At 42.0% G+C, this 27797-nt stretch overlaps 1 long non-coding RNA gene across 2 annotated transcripts in view; it reads left to right on the forward strand.

The window, feature by feature from the left end:
* Positions 1-27797, forward strand: part of LOC146863824 (uncharacterized) — a 343641-nt gene that overhangs the window by 12655 nt on the left and 303189 nt on the right. For both annotated transcript variants that reach the window (XR_014976568.1, XR_014976567.1), the window contains exon 2: positions 25778-25918. This is a non-coding gene — a long non-coding RNA (uncharacterized LOC146863824). The remainder of the gene's footprint in view (positions 1-25777; positions 25919-27797) is intronic.

Below are 27797 nucleotides of genomic sequence, written 5' to 3' on the forward strand. Positions count from 1 at the left end.
CTGCAGGCTGCTCATCAGGCCATCCACATGGACGGTTTTTTGGAAAGTGTGTGCCTGGAAATTGTCTATCTATCTATCTATCTATCTATCTATCTATCTATCTATCTATCTATCTATCTATCTATCTATCTATCTATCTATCTATCTATCTATCTATCTATCTATCTATCTATCTATCTATCTATCTAATCTATCTATCTATCTATCTATCTATCTATCTATCTATCTATCTATCTATCTATCTATCTATCTATCTATCTATCTATCTATCTATCTATCTATCTATCTATCTATCTATCTATCTATCTATCTATCTATCTGTCTGTCTGTCTGTCTGTCTGTCTGTCTGTCTGTCTGTCTGTCTGTCTGTCTGTCTGTCTGTCTGTCTATCTATCTATCTATCTATCTATCTATCTATCTGTCTTATCCATTTCAACCACTGCCCCTATCTATTTCTAACTCCCTATTTATAGCAATCTGTCTGTCGCTTTCTACACCTCTGGTCCTCCTTTTGTACCTCTGTCCCTGTGATCCAGTGGTGAGCCAGCAACAGATACTCCAATACCATATACTCACCTGGGCCCATAAACACACCTCCACACACAGCCTGATACTAACTGCTGGAGTCAAAGGGGCATATTATCAAGACAGGCGATAAAATTATCGCCGCTTTAGCGGCAGAAAACTGCCGCTAAAACGGCGATAATGGGCTTGATAATATGCTCTATGGAATTCCAATTGAAGCCCATGTTAGATGTGAAGGACATGTCTTGATAATATGCCCCAAAGTTTTTTATGATTCATACCATTTCAAGATTAGTTACCTCTCGTTCTCAACTAATCTTTTCACTGATCAAAAAGTTCTTTCCTCTGGTCAATGGACCATTAGTTGAACTAGTTGATGGTGAAATGAGACAAATTATTTCTCTTTGCAATGAAATGACCACAGACTCAGGATAATTTTAAGTCTTTATCTAAATTAATTTCATGTGAACCACTTTCAAAGTATAGTACAGTCTCCGTCACTCATAGGAAGGAAGATTCAATTAATCAATCAATCAAACAAATATATCATACTATGCAATGACATTGCTTAGAAAGGAGAGGATAGGGAGAAAAGGACATTTGCACATTCATGAAAGTATAATTACCTAGGATGGTGTGAAAACCAACCCCCTGACCAAGGAGCTGGGAAGGGTCCCCCGCGAAAGATCAGGCGACAAAGGCTTCAGGACAGGAATCAGGGCAGGTTAGATGACCTCTCTAACACGGACGCTTGCGTAGCACCCCTCTCTGAAACTCTCTTCCTCCTCGAGATTCTTCCGCGATCTTCTTCTAAATTAAATAGTTAAAGTAAATGGTTCTGCACTCGATTCTTCATCAGCATCTCTCGTCACTCAGACAGCATCCCAAGCTCTGCAGCATTCAGAAAATCTCCGTCTGACTAACTAACTAAGTCTACCTCAATTATACTCTTCAAACTTTATGTACCACCCATTAATGTTTCAATATCTTAAAAATACTAACTCTGATTGGACAGGCAAGGGGGGGAGGATCATCACACCATACTTATTTTTTCTCTTAGTCTATTAGTCCATTGTTCAAATATTCCACCCCTTAATTTTTATTCACAAATCTTTATTCCCATCCGTATTCACATCATATTAGAAAAAGTGTACATTTGATCATGTATTTCTATTCATCCAGAGGTTTTCGATTCTTGTTCCCAGGGTACGTATCTCTTGTGTATTTGGACTGCGTCCTGCTCATTCCCACTAAGCATGCGCGTAGGTCAATTGGTTAACAGACTCTAGACTCGTACGAGAGGCCCAAATGCACACTAATAAAAGAATCAGAAAGAAAAATATTAAACTCAAGAATAAATGGTTTCACTGTATGCCACCTATCTCTACTCTAACCCCATTTACTTATTAATGCATTCTCCGCATTAGCGTTAGTAAAATAGCTTGGTTTATTTTCGGCAGAGCAGATGGCAAGCATGTGAGCTTTCATGCAGCCATTTTAAAAGTGTCTGCGCAAGCACAAGAAATTCCCTCCAAGCGACAGCTCGTCATACTGCGTAGATGCAGTTGATGCATGCGCAATAAAGATTTTCCGTTACTAGCCATTTTAGGATTTTGCTCGATTTACTTATTAGTAAAACACGTAAGCAAGCTTCTCTGTCTTTTATGTTCAATGTTGAGCGTATTAATTTACACAGTACATGGTTAATACAATGTTAGAAGTTAAATGAGTGGATTGCTTCCGAGCAAGTCTCTTTTCTATGAGTCTTTGCTCCATCAATCCCCTCTCTGATGGTATTTTTGAGCCATCACAAAATCACCCATCCCAATCAGATGCCAACTTTAGCACATCTCAATTCCCTTTCCACTCTTTTCATTCTTGTCCTCATCATCAATTTTCAAATCTTTAATTCTTTTATATAATTCTCCTTTCATCTCTTCTAGCTGTATCTCTTTATATTTTCTTTTCTTTCCCTTTCCATTTACTTCATATTTCCCTTTCCTTTTTGCACCATTTGCACCATATCATTATTGCTAAGACTATTATTGTTATACCAAATAATGAAAATACTATTTGACCTATAATACCTTTCCCAAGGTTAGTAAACCACGTCCCTATTGAAGAAACACCTTTTGTTAGTCTTTCCCATACACTGTCAACCTCCAGTGGTTTCAATTCTTCTTGAAGTTTTGTAATATTCTTTATATATCCTCTAATTTCTGTACTTTTATCCGGTATGTAAGTGCAACAATGTTGCACTTTCAACATTTTACAGACTCCGCCTTCTTTTGCTAATAATATATCAAGCGCAAGTCGATTTTGTAAAAACATAGACCTAATTGCAACCATTTCTGTACTAATCATCAAGAAACCTCCAGCAGTATCAGTCGATAGACGATCAACTACTGTTGACAGTTGAAAAAGTCTATGCAGATTCAGAATGACTCCCACTGAAGGTATCAATGCACCAAATATGTCACCTATTATTTCTGAAAAACGAGTTCTCTTTCTCCGTTCATTAGTTTTTTCATTGCTTCCAGTGATTCTTTTTACATGATATATCTTTGGAAATACTATTCCGAAGTAGCAACTACTGTACCACAGTGCAGGTAGCTTATAATAAGCATTATTCCCATGCACGTAGGAAACACCAGGAATTACTGGATCTGTTCCCCCTTTTAGTCCCCAACCTCCTAGAATTAGGAAGTTATGTTCACATTCAATGGAACCAATAAAAACATTTTTATAGTCTGTCTTTAATCTATGGAGGCAGGTTTTTCCTGTCTTTACAAAATCTAGGGACATTGCAGCATGAGCTTTGCCAGCAGTATAAATTCCCTCTTTCTCACCCCATTTTGGCATATGGGTTTTCTGTGCTGTAGCCTTTCTTTGGAAATCCTGTCTCCTCTCTTCAACTAAATTCAAAAACACTTTCTCTTCTTCACGTAATGAGCAAGTTAGGGTATTCTTGTGTGCCTTTGCTATATCTACTGACTTCATAGTTAAGAAAAATTCACCCATAAACTGTGCATCTAGACTACTAAGCACTGGATTCATATTCTTTCGAATAGGAATTTCTGGAAATACTACATTTAAGTTTGAATAGTAATATTGAAGATTTCCGGTTCTATAGAATAAACTTGTCAGTATGCTACATGACATATCATATGTTAATGGTAAATGATGGTATGTGACTCCTTCTGCTACTGAAGCTGGTAATTTCATACAAACATAACAATCACTAATTTCCATTGTGTGAATACGTTTAAAGATGTGTCATTATCTGTTACTGTATGATGTAAATCTATCTCATCTGCTGCGTCTAATTCTACTCGATTTCCTTTCATGTTAGCTATATTTTCATTAGTATCTGTGTCATTCTTCTTGTCTGCTATTATAAGATAAGGAACTGCTATTGTTAGAAAAAGCCAGACTATGACCACTAATATAATGCTACATATGCAAGCCCTACAGCATCTCTTTGCACAGTTTCGTTTTGGTCTTTCAGCAACCCTGTCTTCAACCATTTTAGTCTAAGAAGATTCCTCTTCTTTTCTTTACTTTACTTTATGAATTTTATTTGTTTGTTACTTCAAGGAGGCCTCACTTTCCCTTTGTCAATCTGTTCAGTATTTACTTCTTCGTCTGTCTCTTTAAATCTAGATTCTCAAATTCTTCTAGAATCACGTATGTCCATTCAGGAGCCTTGAATTTATTGTTCAAGACTCTTAGTCTCGGACTTCTTCGAGTGTTTTTCACAGTTGACTGCTCAGACTGACTCATAACTTCATTCACTTGTTCAGGATTTTCAGTTGTTTTCCTCAAATTATATATTAACCTTTTGACTCCACCTGGCCAGTTATCTCCTTTTCTGACCCTTTAAACTTGCACTGCACTTTCACCTTCTTTGTCTCTCTCAAGAGCTCTTTTATTCTTGTTATGTTATGGCACAATCTGATTTTACTCGTCTTCAGAGTCCCTCTCTATCTGTCCTTGTTCAGGTCTTGCTTTTGCGGCTTCATCTGCCTGAATATGTTCTTCTTCCTCTATCTGTTCCTGTTGGGGCCTTATTTCAAATTGCTCTTTTTCCCCCCAAACTCGTTCTTCTTCACCTAACTGGTCTTGTTCAGGTCTTACCACAATTGGTTCTTCTGCTGCCTGAACGTGTTCTTCTATACCTGTCTGTCCCTGCATGCCTGAGTATGTTTCTTCTTTCCCTGTCTGGTCCTGCTCAGGGTCTTCAGTAGCTTTATTCACCTCTTCCTAAGCTTGGTCTTCTACACCTATCTGGTCCTTTCTAGTTTCCTGTCTTTCTAATCTGGTTCTGCTTCTTGTTTGAATAATCACCTCAGGTATATCAACCACTGGTATCCAGTCCTCCTATCTTGTGCTCGGTTGTTCTTTGTCAGCCTCTTCAGAATCTGTTACTCTAGATTCTTCGACTGCACAACCTTCAGCAGGCTCAACTGTTTGTGCCAGTTGCGGTCTCTTTTCAGCAGGGGCTGGAACCCTTTTTGTGTGGCTTGCATGAATCCAATTTGGCAAACCTGCACACTTCCCTGCTGTAGTAGCGACCAGTATGACCTGCCGTGGATCATCACGCCTGGGTGCTAGGCACAACTTTCTGGTGTGCTTCTTCACTGCCACCCAGTCTCCAGGATTCAAATCATGTGCCTGATCTGGCTGCCAAGCAACTGCGTCTTCTCCACCCTGGTGAGAGACAGAATGCACTAGGTCAGCCAATCCTTTGCAATAGTCTAATACCAGATCATCAGATATATTCAGCAATTTATGCCCTGGTATAAATGCTTGTCTCAGTGATCCTCCCATCCTGTGTTTCTGTCAGGAATACTTCTGAGTCCCATCAATACAAGAGGCAATGCGTCTGGACAACTCATTGATGTGCATGCACACACCTTAGCCAGTCTTGACTTGATTGTGCCAGTCAATTGTTCGACCACTCCAGAAGCCTCTGGACGGTATGCACAGTGCAGTTTTCGTTCAATCTTGAATGCTTCACTGATTAATCAAATTATTTCATTATTAAAATGAGGTCCTCTGTCTGATTCCAAAGTTTCTGGGATACCAAAGCGTTGAATCAACTCTCTTAACAATAATTTTGCAACTGTTATACTGTCATTTCTCTTAGCAGGGTATGCCTCCACCCATCATGAAAACAAACATACTATGACAAGGGCGTACTTCATTCCCCTACATGGTGGTAACTATATGAAGTCAAGCTGTAATCTTATGAATGGTCCTTCTGTCTTTTTCAAATTTTTCCCCAACTGACCACCGTCTTCCTGCCTGGATTTATTTGTTGGCAAACTAAACATCTCTGGCAAAGACTTTTTGCGACTACCCTAAACCTTGGATTATACAAATCTTGTCTAAATAGTCTGATCATAGCGTCCCTGCCTACATGAGTGTCTCCATGGTACATTCTTATCATTCGAGAAAGTAAGCAGCCTGGCATGACTGGTCTGCCATCAGGCTACACCCACACGTCATCTTCTGCTCTCCTTTCACAGCCTGATTTTATCCACTTTTCCTTTTCACTTACTTCTACCTCATTCTGCAACTGTCTCACCTCATCCCATGTTTCGAAAGCTGAGAATAGCATAAGTTGGCAGCTGATTCCACTTGTTTCAATTTTCTTGTTTATTGTCATATTATTGCTCGCACAGTATTGAGCAATCTGGTCAGCGTATCAATTACCAGCCGCCACATAGTCTTTGCCTGACTGGTGAGCAGCGCACTTGACCACTGCTATTTCTGTTGGCAATTGTATTGCTTCCAGTAGTTCCTTTACAAATTTCCTATTTCGAATGGGGGACCCTGAAGAAGTCAGAAATTTGCTCTGCATCCAAAGCTGGCCAAAGTCATGCACAACCCCGTAATCATATTGGCTATCAGTAAATATGGTCACTTTCCCAATTTTGCATGCTTTTATTAAAGCTATCAATTCGGCTACTTGTGCAGACTTGACTCCCGGTAAACAGGATGCTTCAATGACCCCAGATATTTTGCAAACAGCATACGCTGCACTCAGTCCTCCTTTCTCAAGCCTCAAACAAGAGCCATCTACAAATAGTTCATGGTCGGGTTCTTTCAGAGGCTCTTCCTGTATATCAGGACAGGGCTTAGTGCACATTTCTGTCACATCTAAACAATCATGATCTGCTTCATTTCTCACTTCTTCACAACATGAATCTTGTAATGAAGTAGCTGGATTCACCATTGTACACCTGATTACGGTCACATTTTCTGCTCCCAAAATTATTCTTTCATACTTAGTCTTCCGACTAGGGGTAAGATGATGTGTTTGAGTTCTTGTTAACAATATCTCAACTGAATGTAGAACATAGACTTTACTGGATATCCCATCACTTTGCTCCAGACTCATACAGGTAGCAGCTACTGCTTTTAAGCAGCCAGGTAATGCTGAAGCCACAGGATCCAAAGTAGCTGAGAAATATGTGCCTGATCGTCAGGTTAATCCATATCTCTAAGACTGAAAGCGCACAACCCTCTCTCTCACAACAGAACAGAGCAAATTATTTTGTGTAATCAGGCATACCTAGGGCAGGGGCCTCACATAAACAATTTCGTAACTTTACAAATGCTTCCACACTTTCATCATCCCAGACTATTGGATCTTTCACTCTTTTCGGTGTCATCTGAATCAATGGTTTTCCAGGTAAGGAAAAACTTACAATCCACTGTCGAAAATATCCCACCACTCTGAGAAACATTCTGGTCTCTCTTTGTGTCTGTGGTAACTGCATTTGCTTTATTATTTTAATTCTTTCAGGGGTCACTTTCCTCACTCCTCTTTCTATCTAGTGACCCAGGTATTTAGCTCCTGTTCGGCAAAATTGCAATTTCTCTGGAGACACCTGGTGTCCTCCGTCAGCCAAATGATTCAGTAATGCAATTGAATCAGTAACACAGTCTTCTCTGGATTTCGATGCCACAAGTAAGTAATAGATATACTGCACTAAGACTGAATTTCTGGGCATAATTAACTTCTCTAGGCACTTTTTCAAAATCTTATTGAAAATTGAAGGACTTTCTGTATACCCTTGAGGAACTCGGTTCCATGCCCAGATACAATCCTCAAATTTAAAAGAAAAAAGATCCTGGCTGTCTGGATGTAAAGCAATGGTGAAAAATGCTTGACACAAATCAATTACTGTAAATCGTCCTGCATTCCAGGGTATCTGATACAAAATCACTGCTGGATTTGGTACTACAGGACAACAAGGCACTACAATTTTGTTAATCTTTCTTAAATCCTGTACTATCGGGTACTTTCCACTAGGCTTTTTAAGACCTATTATAGGTGAATTACAAGGACTGCTCATTATCTCTTTTAAGATGCCTTGTTTAATCATTCCGTCAATCTCGGAAGCTACTCCTGCTTTGACTTCGGACTCATTTTATATTGTCGGGTGTTGGGGTAAACTGCACCTTCTTTCACAGTCACTTTCACTGGGTCTACATTTGCCATTAGCCCTATTTATTTTCCAGTGAAATCCCATACTTCTGGATTCACAGTTGTTTTCAGCTCTTCTGGTAAGTCATCTTTTGTCATTATGAATCTCTGTGCCTTGTTTTGCAAGCATTATGTTGTATACGATATCCTCATCACGGGTTTGAGGAGCAACACCATCCGGTGTGCAAGAAATTGTTCAGTTTATTTTGCACAACAGATCTCTTCCTAGTAAATTCACTGGACTAGAATGACAGACTACAAATCTGTGCATGTCTTTAAAATTTCCAATATGCACCTTCATAGGTTCTGTAATTGGGGTCCTAATCTGTTGGTTCGAGACTCCGACTACTTGGATTGCTTCTCCCGAGAGGGGTAGGTTTGGAATGTCTGCTGTTCTCACAGTATAACGGGTAGCACCAGTATCCAATAGAAAAGTGATATTATTGCCTTTCACTTTCCCATATTAAATGGACCTGACTGATCTACCCGCAAGGATGCACCAAGTACGCACTCCTCTTCCTCTCCCTCAAGCACCGTCATTGCTCGTTCTCACTTTCAAAGTTATTCTGCAAAAGGTATTGTGAAATCACAGAATTTTTCTTACCACTTCCTGGAAATCCGGCGTCCGCACTGTACTTTGGGTTGTTCACAAAATTTGGCATAGGGGCAGGTGGCACCTGACACTGCGGATTAACTACCTGCTGCGGCTGATTCATAACCTCCTCATTCTGCGTCTGTGGATTTAAATTTTGGTTTGGCCCATTATTATGCTGAATATTCTTACACTCTTTTTTCCAATGTCCAAGCTTTCCGCACCCATGACAAGGAAGTTTCCTCTTTGCATCCTCTCTACTCATTCGTCCTCTTGATTTACCACCACTCGCCACATTATAATTCTGATTCTATTCTTTCATCTGACCATCAGTCTATTTAATTTAAGTTCCTGTTGTTCTGCCAATATCACTTGTGGCCACATCATTTTCTCTTTTAGCTTTTTATGCCGTGCCTTAATATCATCCCCACGATACTTCGCGTATTTTAGAATATCATCTATGGGCTTTCCCTGCCAACACAACATATGCTGTTGAATCATCTGACTAATTTCTGGTTTTAGACCGTACACAAACCGATACACAAAATGACCCATATCCTTATCTCCAATGTTCTCAAAAACACATGCAACAGTCGTTCATAATACGTATGAACAGATTAATTCGGCTCTTGGGTTGTTCTATCTATTTTTACCTAATCTGTTTCTTTAGGAGGAATTTTCCCTTTCAAGAAAGTAATTACTTCGTGATATTTCTTCACCACATCATCTGAGGGTGCTCCTGTTTTTGAGTCTCTTGGATACTCGTCACTTGCCCAATCAACTGTGATCTTACATTCTGTCCATAAATCAGCAGGTACCACTATGTCAAACAGACCATCCAAGTCTTTCAAAAAAACCTTTGAAACATTCACAAACCTTTCAATCTGTTTATACCATTCAACTGGTTTCTCTCTCAGTTTAGGGAAATCATTTGTAAATTACAAAATATCTTGTCGACTCCATGGAACATGAACATATCTACCTCCAGGTACGTCTCTCATAGGGCACAATCTCTCTACTTTCCCTGACTCTTTTAACATATATGCAGTAGACACTTCTTTTGCCTGTGCTTCCTCCTTCTTCTTTGTCCACCTTGTCCTTCACTTGTCAATATCTCCCCATTTTTGCAAGATATTTATCAACTCCTTTACTTGTAACTTCTTTCCAGACACATTCATATTTTCTAAATCTTTGTCAGTAAACTCCACTCGATATGGTTTCTGTAGCAGTTTTGATCTCTCTATGTCTATCCCCTTTTCAGAGGCAAGTTCTGTCAATTTCTAAATGAAACAATCTTGCATTTCCAGTTATACTCCTACATATAAACAACAACTTTTCTTCATTATAAGTGTTTAATCTATCTATTCCCACATTTCCAGCTATCGTTTCTTCCAATTCCACTTTCAGTTTGTAAATATCCAAAATCTTTGGGGGTGAGCTCTGTTTTTCTATTCCCTGTGCCCATCTCTCTAGATCTTCTGGAGTTACCGCTGTTGCACTTCTGACTCCTGAGGATATCACTGACCTTTCTTCTTTTGAACTACTAGGTGTAACTCTTTTTTGGGGTTTCATTTACCGATTCCGTTATCGGCAGATCCATTAATTAAATTAATGAATCACCCTCACTGGCTTGGTCATCCGTTATTACAATTTCTTTTCTAGGACTATTCAAATAAGTTGTTACAGCTTGTGGTTTTGGGCAATTTACCTTGTCTCCATACAATGGAACAACAGGACCTATAGTTACGGGTATTATCAATGCTTCAGGGTTTAAATTTAATTGGCTTATTTTCTGTATTAACTCCTCTCTGTTTTTATTCAACGCTTCCTTTTCTTTATCATGAAGTACCCTATTAACTGAGGGATCATGTAAAATCTGTGGAATCAAGGGTGTTCCCAGGACTGGTGCACTCGGGGTGACTCTACTGGGTCCTTACTGATACGGTGGAGGGTTTTTAGTTAAAATGTCCTCAATTAATTCATCATCTGATTCACCATAACCAGTCACTTTCATTTGTTTAATTTCTTCTTTACACTTGCCCCAGACTGTTCCTCAGCCATTAACACTGGATATAAACCTTCCGATACCATTGCTCTTCTCCATTGCTTCATCTGTCCCTCACGTGACTCACGCAAATACCTAGGGAAATGATCCATGTATCTTCCACTCCTGTTTTTCTCTCGGTCATATAATTCAGTCTCCCATTCTTCTAATGCCTTGTACTGCGTCATCCTAGGTCTCGAATCTAAATCATTCACCCACATTCTAAAATTCTGAAGAATTCTCCCATTAAACGTACCATGTTCTGAAAAAGCTAAAATACCATCACCTTTCATGTACTCTATCCAATTCTCCATCCATACACACTTATGATATCCTCTCTCCATCATCATAAATGAAGGAGGCATTTTTGGTGGTGGAATAGGAATTCGCTCTCTAGTTAATACAGGCTTATCTTTCTTAAAGAAATTCTTAATCTTCTTTATAAATGACATTTTTCTCTTTTCTCCATACATTCTGGACACTCAATACATAAAACAATAATCTGCAAATCCTCGAGCTTTTCTGTCAGGGTGACTCACACCAAAAGGCAAATGAGAATCAACCATAAAAATTTTCACCAACCAATCTAAAAACAGCTTTCATCCAATCACCCAATCAGCTTGCGGCTCAAGCTCGTGGTCTGACCAATGCCAGCGGGGCCTTTTTTTTCGATGTCGTCAGTTCTGCTGCCTAGTACTGACCCCTCCTTTACAATTCGCGTCAGTCACACGCCCGCTGTTTCAAACGATCCCAGCTTGGCTCTTTGTGACGTCAGTGCAACTCTGGCTACTGACCCTTCCTTCACAAGGTAATACGAAAACGTATTTCTTTTTACTTTTCCTCAACTGAATTTCGTCAGTAACAACACAAAAACATTTGCTACTCTGCCTGTTCCACTAAAACCAAAGGATAGATTACCGACTTTTTCTGGAGACTCAAAATTTCTCCTCTTCTACTGCGAGTGTTTACCCTTCATTCAAGCTCAAGAGAACCTGTTACTCCTTCAGTGTTACCCTTTCTAGGTGATATAAGACCAAAGTTTCACCAGCAAACCCTTTTTGCTATCACTCACACTCAACTTTTACACGAAATAGTCCCTCATTTAACACTGTCAGTCCTGCGTAGCTTCTCAGTACTATTCCAATAGACGAGTAACCTCACTGCAGTATGGCTTCTATCACCACCCGCTATTCATTCCCCCTGGGATTTTTCCGGACAACATAAAACGGGACACTAACTCTTTTTGTTAAACATAAATCAATAATCAAAAATCAATACTTATCACCAAACTAGTCAATAATAACTATAGCTCTGCTACCAGAAAACTGATCCAGCGGTGAGCCAGCAACAGATACTCCAATACCATATACTGACCTGGGCCCATAAACACACCTACACACACAGCCTGGTACTAACCGCTGGAGTCAAAGTTTTTTATGATTCATACCATTTCAAGATTAGTGACCTCTCGTTCTCAACTAATCTTTTCACTGATAAAAAAGTTCTTTCCTGTGGTCAATGGACCATTAGTTGAACTAGTTGATGGTGAAATGAGACAAATGATTTGTCTTTGCAATGAAATGACCACAGACTCAGTATAATTTTAAGTCTTTATATAAATTAATTTCATGTGAACCACTTTCAACGTACAGTACAGTCTCCGTCACTCATAGGAAAGAAGATTCAATTAATCAATCAATCAATCAAACAAATATATCATACTCTGCAATGACATTGCTTAGAAAGGAGAGGATAGGGAGAAAAGTACATTTGCACATTCATGAAAGTATAATTACCTAGATGGTGTGAAAACCAACCCCCTGGCCAAGGAGCTGGGAAGGGTCCCCCAGGAAAGACCATGCGACAAAGGCTTCAGGACAGGAATCAGGACAGATTAGATGACCTCTCTAACACGGACGCTTGCGTAGCACCCCTCACTGACACTCTCTTCCTCCTCGAGATTCTCGTGCGATCTTCTTCTAAATTAATTAGTTAAAGTAAATGGTTCTGCACTCAATTCTTCATCAGCTTCTCTTGTCACTCAGACAGCATATCAAGCTCTGCAGCATTCAGCAAATCTCCGTCTGACTAACTAAGTCTACCTCAATTATACTCTTCAAATTTTATGTACCACCCATTAATGTTGCAATATCGTAAAAATACTAACTCTGATTGGACAGGCAAGGGAGATGATCATCACACCATACTTATTTTTCATCTTAGTCTATTAGTCTATTGTTCAAAGATCCCACCCCTTCATTGTTATTCACAAATCTTTATTCCCACCCGCATTCACATCATATTAGAAACAAGTGTATATTTTGTCATGTATTTCTATTCATCCAGAGGTTTTTGATTCTTGTTCCCAGGGTATGCATCTCTTGTGTCCTTGGACTGCGTTCAAGTATATCGTCACTTCTTCCGGCTCATTCCCACTAAGCATGCGCGTAGGTCAGGTGGTTAACAGACTCTAGACTTGTATGAGAGGCCCAAATGCACACTAATAAAAGAGTCAGAAAGAAAAAATTAAACTCAAGAATAAATGGTTTCACTGTATACCACCTATCTCTACTCTAACCCCATTTACTTATTAATGCTTTCCCCACATTAGCATTAGTAAAACAGCTTGGTTTAGTTTCGGCAGAGCAGATGCCAAGCATGTGAGCTTTCAAGCAGCCATTTTAAAAGCGTCTGCGCAAGCACAAGAAATTCCCTCCAAGCGACAGCTTGTCATACTGCGTAGATGCAGTTGACGCATGCGCAATAAAGATTTCCCGTTAGCAGCCATTTTAGGATTTCGCTCGAGTTACTTGTTAGTAAAACACATAAGCAAGCTTCTCTTTCTTTTATGTTCAATGTTGTGCGTATTAATTTATACAATACGTGGTTAATACAATGTTAGAAGTTAAATGAGAGGATTGCTTCCGAGCAAGTCTCTTTTCTACGAGTCCTTGCTCCGTTACCTGTTTCTGGCCCAAACACCTCTCTGTCTCTGTCTGTCTTGCTGTTCTTCCGTTTTTCTCTTTCCCTCTCTGTTTCTGTCCCTCTTATTGTCTCTGCTACTCCCTATTATCTCCACTTCTCTCTCTAGCATTTGCGTCTCCCTTTCTTGCTTTCTCCGTCCTGCTCCCCACTTCCCTCTGTTTCTGTGCATTAAATTACACCGCAGCCCAGCATCAGTGGGGGCAGGAGGGAATCTGAGCACAAATGGCCCTGTATCTGCAGGGACAGCAGCCCAGCATCATTGGGGGCAGAGGGAATCTGAGCCCAAATGGGCCTGTATCTGCAGGGACAGCAGCCCTGCATCAGTGGGACAGGAGGGAATCTGAGCCCAAATGGCCCTGTATCTGCAGGGACAGCAGCCTAGCATCAGTGGGGCAGTAGGGAAACTGAGCCCAAATAGCCCTGTATCTGCAGGGACAGCAGCGCTCGGTCCATCATCTCCTTGTGTTTGCTTTGATTGCCCTAAGTTGGCAGGCTATGCCCAGACGTGGGTCCCTTGCTCACTTTGCCACTGGATTCAAGCTGGCCTGGCTGATGAGGTGTGTTACCCTGAATCTGGTCCCAGGAAGCTTGTTTCCGGTTCAGGGAAGACCTGGCTTGGCAGTTCAGGCTGGACTGTTCCCATGAGGCACAAGGTCAAGACTGATTTGGATATAGCTGGGTCAGAATCAGTGGGCGCAGGAGGGAATCCAAGCTCAAATGGCCCTGTATCTGCAGGGACAGCAGCCCAGCATCAGTGGAGGCAGGAGGGAATCTTAGCCCAACTGGTCCTGTATACGCAGGGACAGCAGCCTTGCATCAGTGGGGCAGGAGGAAGTATGAGCCCAAATGGCCCTGTATCTGCAGAGACAGCAGCCCAGCATCAGTGGGGCAGGAGGGAATCTGAGCCCAAATGGCCCTGTATCTGCAGGGACAGCAGCCCAGCATCAGTGGGGCAGGAGGGAATCTGAGCCCAAATCGCCCTGGATCTGCAGGAACAGCAGCCCAGCATCAGTGGGGGCAGGAGGGAATCTGAGCCCAAATGGCCCTCTATCTGCAGGGACAGCAGCCCTGGACATTAGACTCGCCACAAAGCTGTACAATGTGGCCTAAGCAAGAGCCCCAGACTCTCCTACAGTAATCCAATGCAGAGTTCCTTCGTGTAAGGTCTGCCGAAATCCTTGATTTGTATATAGCGTTTCAGAACTCTTGACATTTTCTAGCCGCTATAACAATAGTTACTGTCAAAGTGGCGCTGCCACCCAAAACATCAATTTCAAGTAATAAAGGTGGTTGGGTGATGCGTCCTTGCATCAAATTTCAGCGCAAGAACGCATTTAAACACGTTCTGTTGTTCCTGTGCATTTGATATATTTTTATTTTTTTGGATGTAAATTGCCCTGTTCACAGTTATGGTGAATATTTACGGGAAGTGGTGTAATAGCAAATTGTAGGGATTTTTGCATAACAAGCATAACAGGAAATTCCCGAAATTACAATACATTACACTAGCGTAATTTTAATTCCACTCACGCATATTAGAACATTGGAATCTTGAGCGCTCCATTGAAGACAATGGATTCCTCCGGGCTTCTAATAGCCAGTAGAAGCCCGGAGCACCAACATTCCAATGTTTGATCACAGCTGTTGCTGTGAACAAAGGCGTCATGGAGGCCTAGGGGTTTTGAACCCCCTCGGGCTCCGTGAGGCCTTTGTTTTACAAATTAGAACATTCTGCCCTCTTAGGGCAGAATATTCTATTAACCTATAGCCCTCTGTAGCTGGGCTATACCAGCATTAAAGGCCAGCTCCCTTGTTAAAGGCCCTTACCTTCAGCTCGGGCCTTTAATGCTGGAGCGGGCCTTTAATGCCATTATAGCTCGCTACGGCAGGCTCTAAGGCTATAGTATTGACCTGGGAAACCTGAGAGCTCCAAGACTGCTTTTGCTTTAGGTTTGTCCTTTTGGAGGGTCTCTTGATGAACATTGAACAGTTTATCCAACCTTGTATTTGTGAACTTTTCAAGTTCCTCCGAGGCCCACATGCAGTATTTACTTGTGCAGTGTCGGAGATCCAGTGTCAGAAACAGCAGCCATCTTGAGGGTAGCAGAAATGCGTTAAAGTGAATGGGTTCAGGGACGAATGGGGTGAAGAGAAAGACTGCAATGGAGAGTAATGGGAGTGAAGAGCAAATGAATAGTGATGGAGATATAGTGGTAGGAAAAGAGGAGGGAATAGAGAGAATCAGGGGAGAAAAGAAATAGGGTAAAAAATGAAGTTATTGTAGGGTAGATGGAGAGTCTACAGATAATGAAGCGTAATTTTAATTCCACTCACGCATATTAGAACATTGGAATCTTGAGCGCTCCATTGAAGACAATTGGAGGAGGTGACTTCTGCAGTTAGTGGGACACCCTCCCAATCTGTGGATGTCACAACATCTCTCCAACTCCAACTCACACTGGAAACTCCTTATTGTTTGGGCTTCAAACTAACAGACCCTGAAGTTCAAAACTCTGCCCCTTTATGTAGCAGCAGAACATAATATATCAGGTCTTTGATCTGCTGGCAAATAACAGCAATCAGCAAGGTAGCCCCAATTTGGAATTTCATGGCTGGGGAATTTCCTGACTCAGGAAAATATGCATAAAGGTATGAAATAATTCAGCCAGAGCAAACCTTAGATCTGAAGTGTTGATCCATGAATGGGTATATAAGTAACCAACTCTGGTCCTTGTGCCATGTGCCAATCAAAAGCTACAATTCTGCACAGTTTTAAACCAAAGGTATAAAGTTGTGAAAACTCCACTGACTGTACACTTTGCCAAAAAAGAGAAAGTGAAATCTCTTTCTGTTCCCAAATGAATTATGAAATGTTGACAGGGTGGGCATTCGGCTACGTACAATTTAGACCGGGTCTCGTGTGCAGCAAAACTACCTGTGCATGGTAGTCTGTTAAGATGTTGCTCACATAGAGGACCTTCAGGGATCCTAGCAAGCACCTTGTGGGCAGTGGTCTGGAATACTTGGGTCACATAAACCTAAGAGGTCTATGTGCATTGAAGGATTTGTGGTATTGCAACAGTCGTGGTACAGTTCTAATTGGTGATATACGGTGTTGAAGTCCAGCTTCGAAAACGGCAGGGTGTTTGATGGTGTGACTGGGCATAGAGGCTAATTTGAGCTGGTTGATCGGCTTTTCTTGTGATAAAATAAATGGATAATGCCCATGGGTAGCTTCTTGGCAACACCAAAGTATGCATTCCTATGACTACAGCTCTTGCTCCATCTGTGGACAAATGTGGAAGGAACACACCGAATTGTGATCACCACTGGTTGCACTGTGGAATCCCTGCACAGGCGTATAGCAGTATGTGCTGCAGATTTCTCAGCTGTTGAGCTCTGGTGGAGTGCCCTGTGGTCAAATATATCACAGACATGGTCAGCAATAACCCAGATTACCCACACAATAATCCCTTTTTGGCCTGTGTTGCCATGCCAGGCTCTCCAAACGTATGTGTGATTGCTTGCCTGTATGAGTGCTCACATATGGTGGCGAACGACCAGATATGCTGCAACGACAGTAGGTATTTCAGATTTCCTGGGTATGTGCTATGCACAGAGAATAGTTGTACATACAGTCAGTCTAAATGACAATCATTCTGTGATTGTCCTGCTGATCTGGCATGTATTCGTCAATGGATGAACAGGTAAGAGTGACTGTGTGAGTGTGTACTGACGGCTGGAAACACTTGGCGTCTCTGGGATGAGGGCTGTGCTTTAACGATTATCCTTGACCAGAGGATGGCCATCGTAGGCCTGTTAAACTAGTTTACATAAGCATCAATGCTTCCATTGAGTGCCAGACCGAGCTCAGGGCCACTGAGCAGGAAAGCGCTCATGGGCCCCCGTCGTGAAGGTTGAGGTCACCTGCTACTGGTGTCCTGGCTTCCTACTATTGATCTGCAAACTGGGCTAGTACAAACCATTGTAACATTTACATAACATAACATAAGTATTTGTAAAGTGCACGTTCACTCCGAATGGGGTTTCTTGGCGCTGAATAACAGATGTTTAATGTTACCCAACTCAATGGTACTCATTTTATTGACCTCAGATGGATAAAAGGCTGAGTGGACCCGGTCGGATTTGAACCTGTGACCATGAGGTCGAACACAGAGCCCTGCAGTGGATTAGTCCACTGAGCCACCAGGCACTTAACACTCCAGTAGCGAGGACGAGCAGCCACAAGCGTTACAGGGAGGTAGTGTGAGGGTAAGAGATCAGAAATCAACCAACAGACTCAATAAGGTAATGTCTAGCCCGATGCTCATCTTTCTGAAAAAGAAAGCACTTCCAGGCTTACAGTAAAAGTAATTACTGAAGAATTCAAAGGATACAAAATACAGAGTTGCAGAATGGTGCTATAACTCCTTCCCTTCCTGGTAATCGTCCTACTTTCCACTGGGCCACGATTCCCGCTAGTACTGTCCTCACACTTCTGTGGTTTTCAGGAGGATTAGGCTCAGGGGCAAGCCCAGTTAGATCAAATATTCCCACTGTTTTAAGTATGTAGCTTTCTTCAACGGTTTATCGTTCCTTTAGCATCAAACAGTCTCTAGTGGGTTGCAGCAGACTGGCATGTGTGCTTTCGTGTCACACATCTAAGCGTAGTTAAGTAGCCCTTTAAACATGGCTCCAGCCTGCTATTGCAGCCTGTGTGTGCAGTTTTAAACTACCATTTCAACCTGGCAAGATAAACCTTTTGCTAGGCCTAAACCTTCCTGTGATATGTCTCCCCCACCCCCCAGGGTAGGCCCTGGACAGCCCAGAGGGCAGGGTGAGTGTATTTAACAAGTTGGACATGTACCTTTAAGTTTTACATGTCCTGGTAGTGAAAATGTCTTACATTTGTTTTTCACTACTGCAAGACCTACCTCTCCCATCCCCAAGGATTGCTAAAGCCATAACTGCAAAAAATAGTTGGGCCCTGACTACCGATCTCTGTACGGTGTTATCAGTAAAGAGGATCGATTCTTATGTTTCTAAATAAATCAATATCTTTTAGTCACGTGCTGTGTTGGCTTTTTTTACCCTATAGATTGCTTTCCACTTTCCGACCCTTTTAAAAATTTGTTTGGGGCCGAAACGCCAACTTTTACTACAGGACTGATGTTGATGACTTTCTTTTTCATTCAATGAACTTTAAAATGCAGTAAGTCTGTTTATGTTCTATTTTCACTTAAGTTGACTAATGTGGCCTACCAGAAAATGGCTACCCCCCGCAGCCTGCATTTGAGTTGATGGAAACTTTTGCAAGGAAGCTTCGCGCTGCCTGTGACCTTGCCCACTCGACAAAACCGAAAAGCCATGATCATGATGACAAGTCTAGGACGGTTGCCAAGAGCCCCTGAACATGAAGTTTGTTGCAAATGTGAAAACTGAACTTATGAACTGATGATCCCAAGACTGGGATACAAATTATCTAAAAGAAACATCCGTAGAAGTATCAAATTAGTCATGGACATCTATATTTTCTATTCATTATTTGGGACAATCTATGTGTGAGAAAATCTTGCACAGTATCGCAAATGTACCAAATGACATTATTTCCGCCATTCATCCGTTCTGAATAATAAATTGTAACATTACAGAATGTAAATTTTAGTATAAATATTAGTAGACTAGAGAGGTCTAGCGCCACTTCTTCCCGAACTGATGATCCGAGGTCCCTATGCTGACGGAGAGAACGGTGACTCTACATGACGGCCAGAAACTCTAATTCTTTTACTGGGGACCGGTTCTGACTTAGGATCTGACATTTAGCCAGAATAGGTAAATATGAGAGAAATGAATTTGCATTTAATTGGCTTTCCTTACAATTTTAGATAAACAAATATTCTGTTTGAATCTCTGTGTCGGGTGGTTATTTTCTTGTCATGTTTATTGAATTTATTTGCATATTATTTGAAATGTTTTGCCAGATTTAAAAGCAACTAGTTGGTCGCATTGACCTCAAAGTACATGCAGATTGGATAGGTATTAGAAAGTGTTTCCCCTTATACAGGGCACGGATAAGAGTGGTAGGATGAATGCTGGTGTAATGGGCCCCACCAGCGTGTGATGTGTGTGTGTGTGTGTGACTGTGAGATCACTCCGTCCGTGGAAGTAGAGGGGATTCGGAAGCTCTGATCTGCACCAGTTTCTTGGTAGCAGAATGATGGTTAACTATTGTCTTGGTCTGGCGAAATTGCGTGTATATAGGCTTGTTGATTATTGATTGATATTTGTACTAACACTGTATGATGAAGTTGTGTTGAGTTTTATGTATTGTGAACGGCTTCTGGGACGTAGGGAGTCGGTGACAGTTCCGTAGTAGGGCAGAGGGAGTGCTGCTCTCGGAAAAAGGCGGGATTGTTGGCCCTGTATGCAGACAGGGAAAAACGTGTGACAATTGAAGTTGCGCGTCGCATTGTCTGGGTTCGATGAGGTAGCATCGCCGTGTGTTGCCATTAGAAACTTATTTTCTTTGTGAGAGAAGTGTATTTGATAGCGAAGGTTATCTCTGAAGTTCTGGTCTTAGGTCTCAGGGGTCCGTATGGCATTCCGTTAAAGCCTATCATTAGAAAGGTAATAGATATTCTCTGAGCTTGTTAGAAGGACGGGGCAGAGGTAAGCGCTGCTTTATTAACGTGTGATATAATTCTGTAGTAGGACAGACTGTTCGCTGTTCTCGGGAAAGACAGAATTCTGTGTGAATGTACTACATTTTCTGGTATGAAAGTGCGTGAATGAGAAGGCATTCTGGTTAATTGTGAAACTCTTGGGAGCATTCCGGAGAAAACAGTTAATTGGTGCTTGTTAGAAGGGTAAGGTAGAGGGATGTGCTACTTTATCAACGGAAGTAACGATTCTGTAGTAGGGCAGAGGTAAGCGCTGCTCTCGGAAAAGATAGAATTCTCGTGGGAAAGGTCTTTTGCTGTTCTGTGGCTAGCGAAGCAGACAATGGAGATGTTTGTATGTTGTAACTAACAGACTCGTAGAAGTTGAAACAAAGTCTACCAAGTAGTCTTGTAAAGGAGGGGTAGACGCGAGAGACAGGAGACAGGAGCAGAAGCTGCTGCAGCGACTGCTGACGTCAGGGAGACCGTGCTGTGGTTGGACAGTGGGTTGGAACGGTAAAGGCACGGTGATTGGTGCATTAGTGTATGCCGCGCTAGGATTGGGAGACATACAGGGTGACGTAGACGCTCCAGGATTGGTGCGTTGGTGTGAGTCGCGCTGGGATTCGTGGACTGAGTCAGTGACGTAGACGCTCCAGGATTGGTGCGTTGGTGTGAGTCGCGCTGCAATTGGACAGGAGATCGTACAGTTGTAGAAAGGACAAACAGCTTACGGGAAATAAGAAAATGTATTACCACGCTGAGGAAAAGAAAAAGAAATAATTGTTTAGTAGGGTTAAAACCTGGTTTGACAAGGATAAGGATATTGTGACTAGGGAAGGACAGTTATTGCCCACGACAAGAACCCCCGCATCCTTGATTGTTGCGAAGTATGGGTATCATACCTGTATTTGGTTGGATAACTGGGTGAAGTATACAAGAGAGGATGGGGTTTTAGCTTTCCCGGAACATGGCTCATTTAATCTGGCCATATTAAGGAATTTACGGGAACGGATGATGAGTTTAGAGCCTCGGCCTAGGCCGACGCAGTTTGAGGCATTGACGGAATGGGAAGATGAAATGCATGAACGAGAAAAGCAGAGAGGTGGGGGTAGTTACAGGTACATGTTTGGGCAAAAGTATGATCGTGAAACCCATCATGACCGGATGAGGAGATGGCGTGACGCCAGTATGACCGAGGGATTATATCCTGTAAGAACAGCAGTCTTGGTACAGGACGCGGCGTACGGGGACGGCTCCGGACAGTCTATTTTGGATGTGGCTAATACCATCATTCAATCAGACCTCACACAGACAGAGATCGTTTACTCTTGGGTCATTGAGCCTCATTGTCGTTACACGTTAGGAAAGGCTTTTCTGTCCAATACAGCTTGACGGATCTGATGTCCTTTTGCTTGCTGATTATTTCATCAAAAGATATATCCTACACTCATAATAATTTTGCCCTGAAGAAGCCCATGTTTAGGCGAAACGCGTTGGCTGGCTGTTTTTATGAAGTACAACAAGAACAATGAAAGACGGAAGATAAAAAACATCTTTATGCGATCTGTTCTGTGTTGTATTTGACTTATCTGTGCTATTATATTGCCTCTCATTCAATTCATTTCTAAGAACAGCAGAGGAGTCAGAGGGGAGAAAGTGTATAGAGAAAGAACATAATGTAGAAACCAGGAGATATGGGGCGAATGAGTCTGATGACGATGTCTTAGAGGACATGCTCTATAAAAGACCACCCCCGTATAGACGAGAACCAGAGGTAGGAACAGCAGTGACCCCAATGAGAGACACCCTGCGGATTATTAAGACAGAGGGTACCACCCCTGGATTGAAAAGCAGTTGTTCTCTGGTGGAGAGAGAAAGAGAGAGAGATAGAGAGAGAGAAAGAAAGAGAGAAAGAAAGAGAGAGAGAGAGAGAGAAAGAAAGAGAGAGAGAGAGAGCGAGAGAGAAAGAGAGATAGAAAGGGAGAATGAACTTGAGGATGAAAAGACCAGAGAACTAGCAAGAACTACCTTTGAACTGACAGAGAAAATCAGAGAGCTGACTAAAAATCTTGAAGCAGTTACAGTGCCTGTGACAATATATTTTTTATTTATTTATTTATTAGAACTTATAAGGCGCAACAGCTACCCAAAAAGGGTTTCCCGGCGCCGCGATACAGCAAGAAAACAATATTTAGGACCAAAACAGGCTGATTGAGTTATAGGTCGAAAAGCCAGGTTTTAACATGTTTACGGAACCTGTCATAGTTTTCCTCCTTTCGGATGAAAAGGGGGAGGGCGTTCCAGTGGGAAGGACCAAGGAAGGCAAAAGATCTGCCACCCATTCTTGCCAGTTTAAATCTAGGGATACAAAAATTTTAAAGTGATTGGGAACGAAGACTACGCTTTGGATAGTAGATCTGTGCTAGAGATAAAAGATAGTTAGGAGCCGTGCCCGCCTTGATTTTAAACATCAAGGTCAGAGCTTTGAAGCGAATTCTGTTTTCCACCTTAAGCCAGTGGAGTTTCTTGCGATAAATTGAGACCCCAGAATTTTTCGGGATTTTACAGAGTAGACGGACTGCAGCGTTCTGAACAAGTTGCAGTCGATTAACTACCACTTTGTTAGAGCCAAGATACAATATGTTACCGTAGTCAAGCCGAGAAGTAATCAAAGCATTGACAACGGTCTTCTGAGTAGAAAGGGGTAACATCCATATGATTTTCCGTAACCATTTGATAATGGTAAGACAAAGACCCACTACTTTGTTGGCTTGTTTACTCATAGAAAGAGTACTGTCCAGAATAAATCCCAGGTTACGAACATGGGTCACTGGGGAAGGAATTGTGGCCACTGGTCAGGCCAGTGGGAAGAATTCCACAGTTCATGCTGTTTACCCAAAAGAAGAACCTCCGTCTTGTCTCCGTTTAACTTTAGTTGATTGCTGGTCATCCAATTCAGGATGTTTTGCAGCCCCAACTTAAGGGGAGAAGAGGAAGAAGAACGGGGCTCTGAGAGGGAGAAAATAATCTGGGAATCGTCGGCGTAGGTCATCAGGGCGAGTCCAGATTTTTCAGCAATATCCGCTAGAGGTCTCAGATAGATATTGAAAAACAGCGGACTCAAAATAGAGCCCTGCGGTACGCCGTGGGAGATTTCAAAAGAGTCAGAGCAGGCTGTGGAGGAATTTATTTGAAAAGACCTGCCGCTCAAAAAGGACCGAATCCAGTCCAGTGCCTTGCCACGCACTCCATTCCTACATAGTGCCTTGATAAGGATTTCATGTGATATAGTGTCAAAAGCCGCGCTTAGGTCAAGGAGTACAAGCGCGACCGTCTGACTTTTATCAAGTAGGTTTCTGATGTGTTCAGTAACTCCAAGGAGAGTGGTTTCCGTAGAGAAACCGACACGAAAACCCGATTGTGAGGGGTGCAAAAGAGAATTTTTTTCCACAAAGGAGGCTAAGGTCGAATGAACATGTCTCTCCAGACATTTGGAGAAGGCGGGGAGCAGAGAAATGGGTCTATAATTTGACAGACACTCAGGCTCAGCATTGGGTTTTTTCAGCAACAGCGTGACCATGGCATGTTTCCAGAGGGTCGGGACAGATGAATACTCTAAAGAAGTATTAAGCGTGTTAACAATGACCTCCAGAGACTGGTCATCTAGTAGTTTAAGGATTTTCATCAGGATAGGATCCCTAGGAGAGCCAGACTTGATATTTTTAAGAATGGATTTTATTGAGTCGACCGTGATGGGAGGCCATGCTGCTAAGATGTTATCACCCGGAGAGATAAGATCACAGTCGATAGAAATGGGTGACACAATATTGTTGACGGAGACAATAGGCCCGGTTATGCCGATTTTCGACAAGCAGAGGACGGGCGAAAGTGGTTTGACAGTACCATATGTGGGCAATAGATTGATTGTTCCTCCGGAGCAGGCAGAAGTGAGAGCAGGAGAAACACAGTGGAGTACGGGAGAAGATCAGTGGAGACATACCATATGTGGAGGATAATTGAGTGTGCAGACTAACTCAAGTTTGAATTCTGGATGTGTGGAAGGGAACAGGGGAACAATCCTAGAGCTGCAAAGAGTGTCAGAACCAGGGGGTGCAGAAAAATCTGTGGGAATAACTGCTGAAGATTTGAATGATTGGCTGAAGGTTTTGCAGAAGAAAGAAAAAGAATCACAGGGAATTGATGTAGCTAGGCTACGTATGGAAATGGAGGAAATGATTGTAGGAACAATCCCTACAGAAACGCTGAAAAATTCTGAGGAAGGGGAGATCCTCTTTTTGTGTAAAAGTATCACATGGAGAGCAAAGAACATACATGACAGGTTGAAAGGAATAGCCAGTGAATTGGGAATTGACATGGATAAGGTTAAAGCTTTACAAAAGCCTTACCGAGTGGATTTTACAGATAAGGACATTGAGAATCTGAACAATACAGGCCGAACAGGGCAGATCAAGGAGATGATTGCTTTGTTGAGGAAATGGGGAGATGTGGAGAGATGGAAAGACAGATGGTACAGAAAGCGAGAGGATGGATCAGATAGAACTTACTCGACATTCCCTTTGAAAGAAAAAGAGAAAGCAGTGACAGCCTACCCTATGAGGGAGATTCCAGGAGGTGGGTATGTACATGTCCCATGGACCAGACAGGATATTTTGTCATTTACAAATGATTTTCCTCGACTAAGGGAAAAGCCCGTTGAGTGGTATAGGCAAGTCGACAGATTTGTGAAGTTGTCAAAAGTGCTGTGGATTGATCTGAATAGTCTGTTTGATATAATTGTACCAGCAGACCTGTCGGCAGAATGTAAAGTAGTCATAGATTGGCCCACTAAGGAATACCCGAGAGATCCAAAGACAGGAGCTCCAGATCCGGAAGTCATGAAGAAGTACGAGCAGGTTATGGCCTTCTTGAAAAACAAGGTACCCCCCAAGGAAACAGATTGGGTTAAAATAGATCGAACACATCAAGAATTGAAAGAATCAGTCCATGCATATTATGAAAGACTAATATTAGCTTTCAAACAGTTCAGTGGAGATGAACATCTGGGTGACAAGGACCTGAGTCATTTTGTATATAGATTTGTGTATGGCTTGCGGCCTGAGATCAGTGAAATGATTAGGCAGCATACCGTAGACTGGCAGAGCAAGAAGATTGATGAGATTCTGAGACATGCCAAATACTTCAGTGATGAGATTGAGGCAAAGCAGAGGAAACTAAAAGAAAAAGCAATGTGGGCACAGGTGAAAGTTGCAGAAAGACAGGAAGCTCAGTTGGTTGAACAAGCAAATAACCCAGGAAATAAACCCAGGTTTGGTTCAGGAAAGGGAAGAGGAAACATTGAAGAAGCCAAAAAGAAGTTCCCATGTCACAACTGTGGAAAATTAGGGCACTGGAAATCCGAGTGTAAGAATCCACCGTCTACTAATGATGACAATCCATCATTGAATTCACAGGTGCAGAGTGAAGGGTGTGGTCAGCGTCAGCAACAGCAGAAGGCTGTTAAGCAGCAGAATCAGGAGCCAAAACCACCCTTGCCACAGAGGAGAGGATCCCAGAAGTACAGCCAAGAATCGGGGTTCTACGATGATGAGCAGGTAATCAAGCCAAAACGCGCAAGCGCTGTAGCTCAATATTGGCTGAAAAATGAGGGAAGCGACTCTGAGGGGGACTTCTGACGGTGCCGAAGAGAGGAGGAGGAGTGCGTACTTGGCGCAACTCTAGAAATAGATCAGGCAGGACCTTTTGTAGATGGAAAAATCAATGGTGAAAGTGTTACTTTTCCAGTTGACACAGGAGCTACGAGATCAACTGTCAGGTCAGCTGATATAAAGAATCTTCCTCTCTCGGATGAAGCAATCCAAGTAGTTGGTGTGTCCAACACACAGATTAAAACCCTTCTTACTGAACCAGTAAGGGTCAGAATAGGGAAATTTTCAGACATGCACAGGTTTGTTGTGTGTGACACTAGCCCTGTGAATTTGCTAGGCAGGGACCTGCTGTGCAAAATGAATTGCACTATTTTCTGTACACCAGATGGAATAACCTTTGAAACACCAGATGAGGATGTCCTATACAGAATGACCATGGATAACAGGGAATGTGAGGCTTTGGGGACATATGCTGTTTTTAATCCAGATGCATTACCCCCAGAATTGAAACAGACAGTAAAAGCAGCAGTTTGGGATTTTACTGGAGAAGATGTGGGCCTGATGAGAAATGTAGATTCAGTGAAGATTACCGTAAAAGAGGGAGTGGTTTACCCAAACATACCGCAATACAGACTGACACCTGAAATAATCGAAGGAATAACACCCATAATTGAAAAGATGATTCAGCAGGGGGTGTTAAGAGAAATATTGAGCAGCCCATGCAACTCACCAATAATGGGACCGAAGAAACCTAATGGAAAGTTCAGAATAGTACACGATTTGTGAAAAATTAACAAGATTGTTGTGCCATGTTGTCCCATTGTGCCAAATCCGTCAGTGATTTTGTATCAGATTCCCCATGATGCAGAATGGTATACTGTAATTGATTTATGTCATGCTTTCTTTTCAATTCCATTGCATCATGACAGCCATCCAATATTTTCTTTTAGATTTGGAGAACGGATTTTGGCATGGTGCCGAATTCCACAGGGGTATACAGAGAGCCCTTCAATATTTAATCAATTGCTGAAGAAATCTCTGGAAAGTCTAACAATGCCTGAAAATTCAGTCTTGGTCCAGTATATTGATGACCTGCTTGTGGCATCAAAAACCTGTGAAGCCTGTGAAGTAGACACCATAGCTTTACTGAATCATTTGGCAGATGGAGGATTAAAGGTATCTTCAGACAAATTGCAATTCTGCAAGAAAGAAGTCCAGTATTTGGGACATAACATTGAGAAAGGTCTGAGAAAAGTGACCATTGACAGGATTAAAATCATTAGAGGCATGAGAGCCCCGATGACACAAAGAGAAGTGAGAATGTTCCTGGGAATGGTGGGTTACTGTCGTCAGTGGATAAGTAACTTTTCCCTGATTGCCAAACCATTGATTAAATTGACCAAAAGTGATGTGAACGACCCATTAGAACTAAACCCAGAAAAAATGTATGCATTTAGAGAATTAAAAGACAGACTATGTGAAGCTCCTGCCCTGGGAATGCCAGATTATGAAAAGGAATTTGAGCTGTATTGTAGTGAGAGAAATGGATGTGCACTTTCAGTGTTAATCCAGAAACATGGACGCCTGAGGAGGCCAATTGCCTATTTCTCAGCAACTCTTGACCCAGTAGCTCTGGGGTTACCAGGTTGCCTGAAAGCAGTAGCTGCTACCTGCAAAAGTCTGGAACAAAGTGAGGGAATCATAATGGGATATCCTGTACGGGTATTTGTACCTCATGATGTGGCAATCCTTTTGACAAGGAGCCGGACACAGTTCATGTCTCATAGTCGGCTGACTAAATATGAGAAAGTCATTCTTGGTGCAA

Source organism: Triturus cristatus, chromosome 2_1 (assembly GCF_964204655.1).
Source record: "Triturus cristatus chromosome 2_1, aTriCri1.1, whole genome shotgun sequence".
Taxonomy (NCBI): domain Eukaryota; kingdom Metazoa; phylum Chordata; class Amphibia; order Caudata; family Salamandridae; genus Triturus; species Triturus cristatus.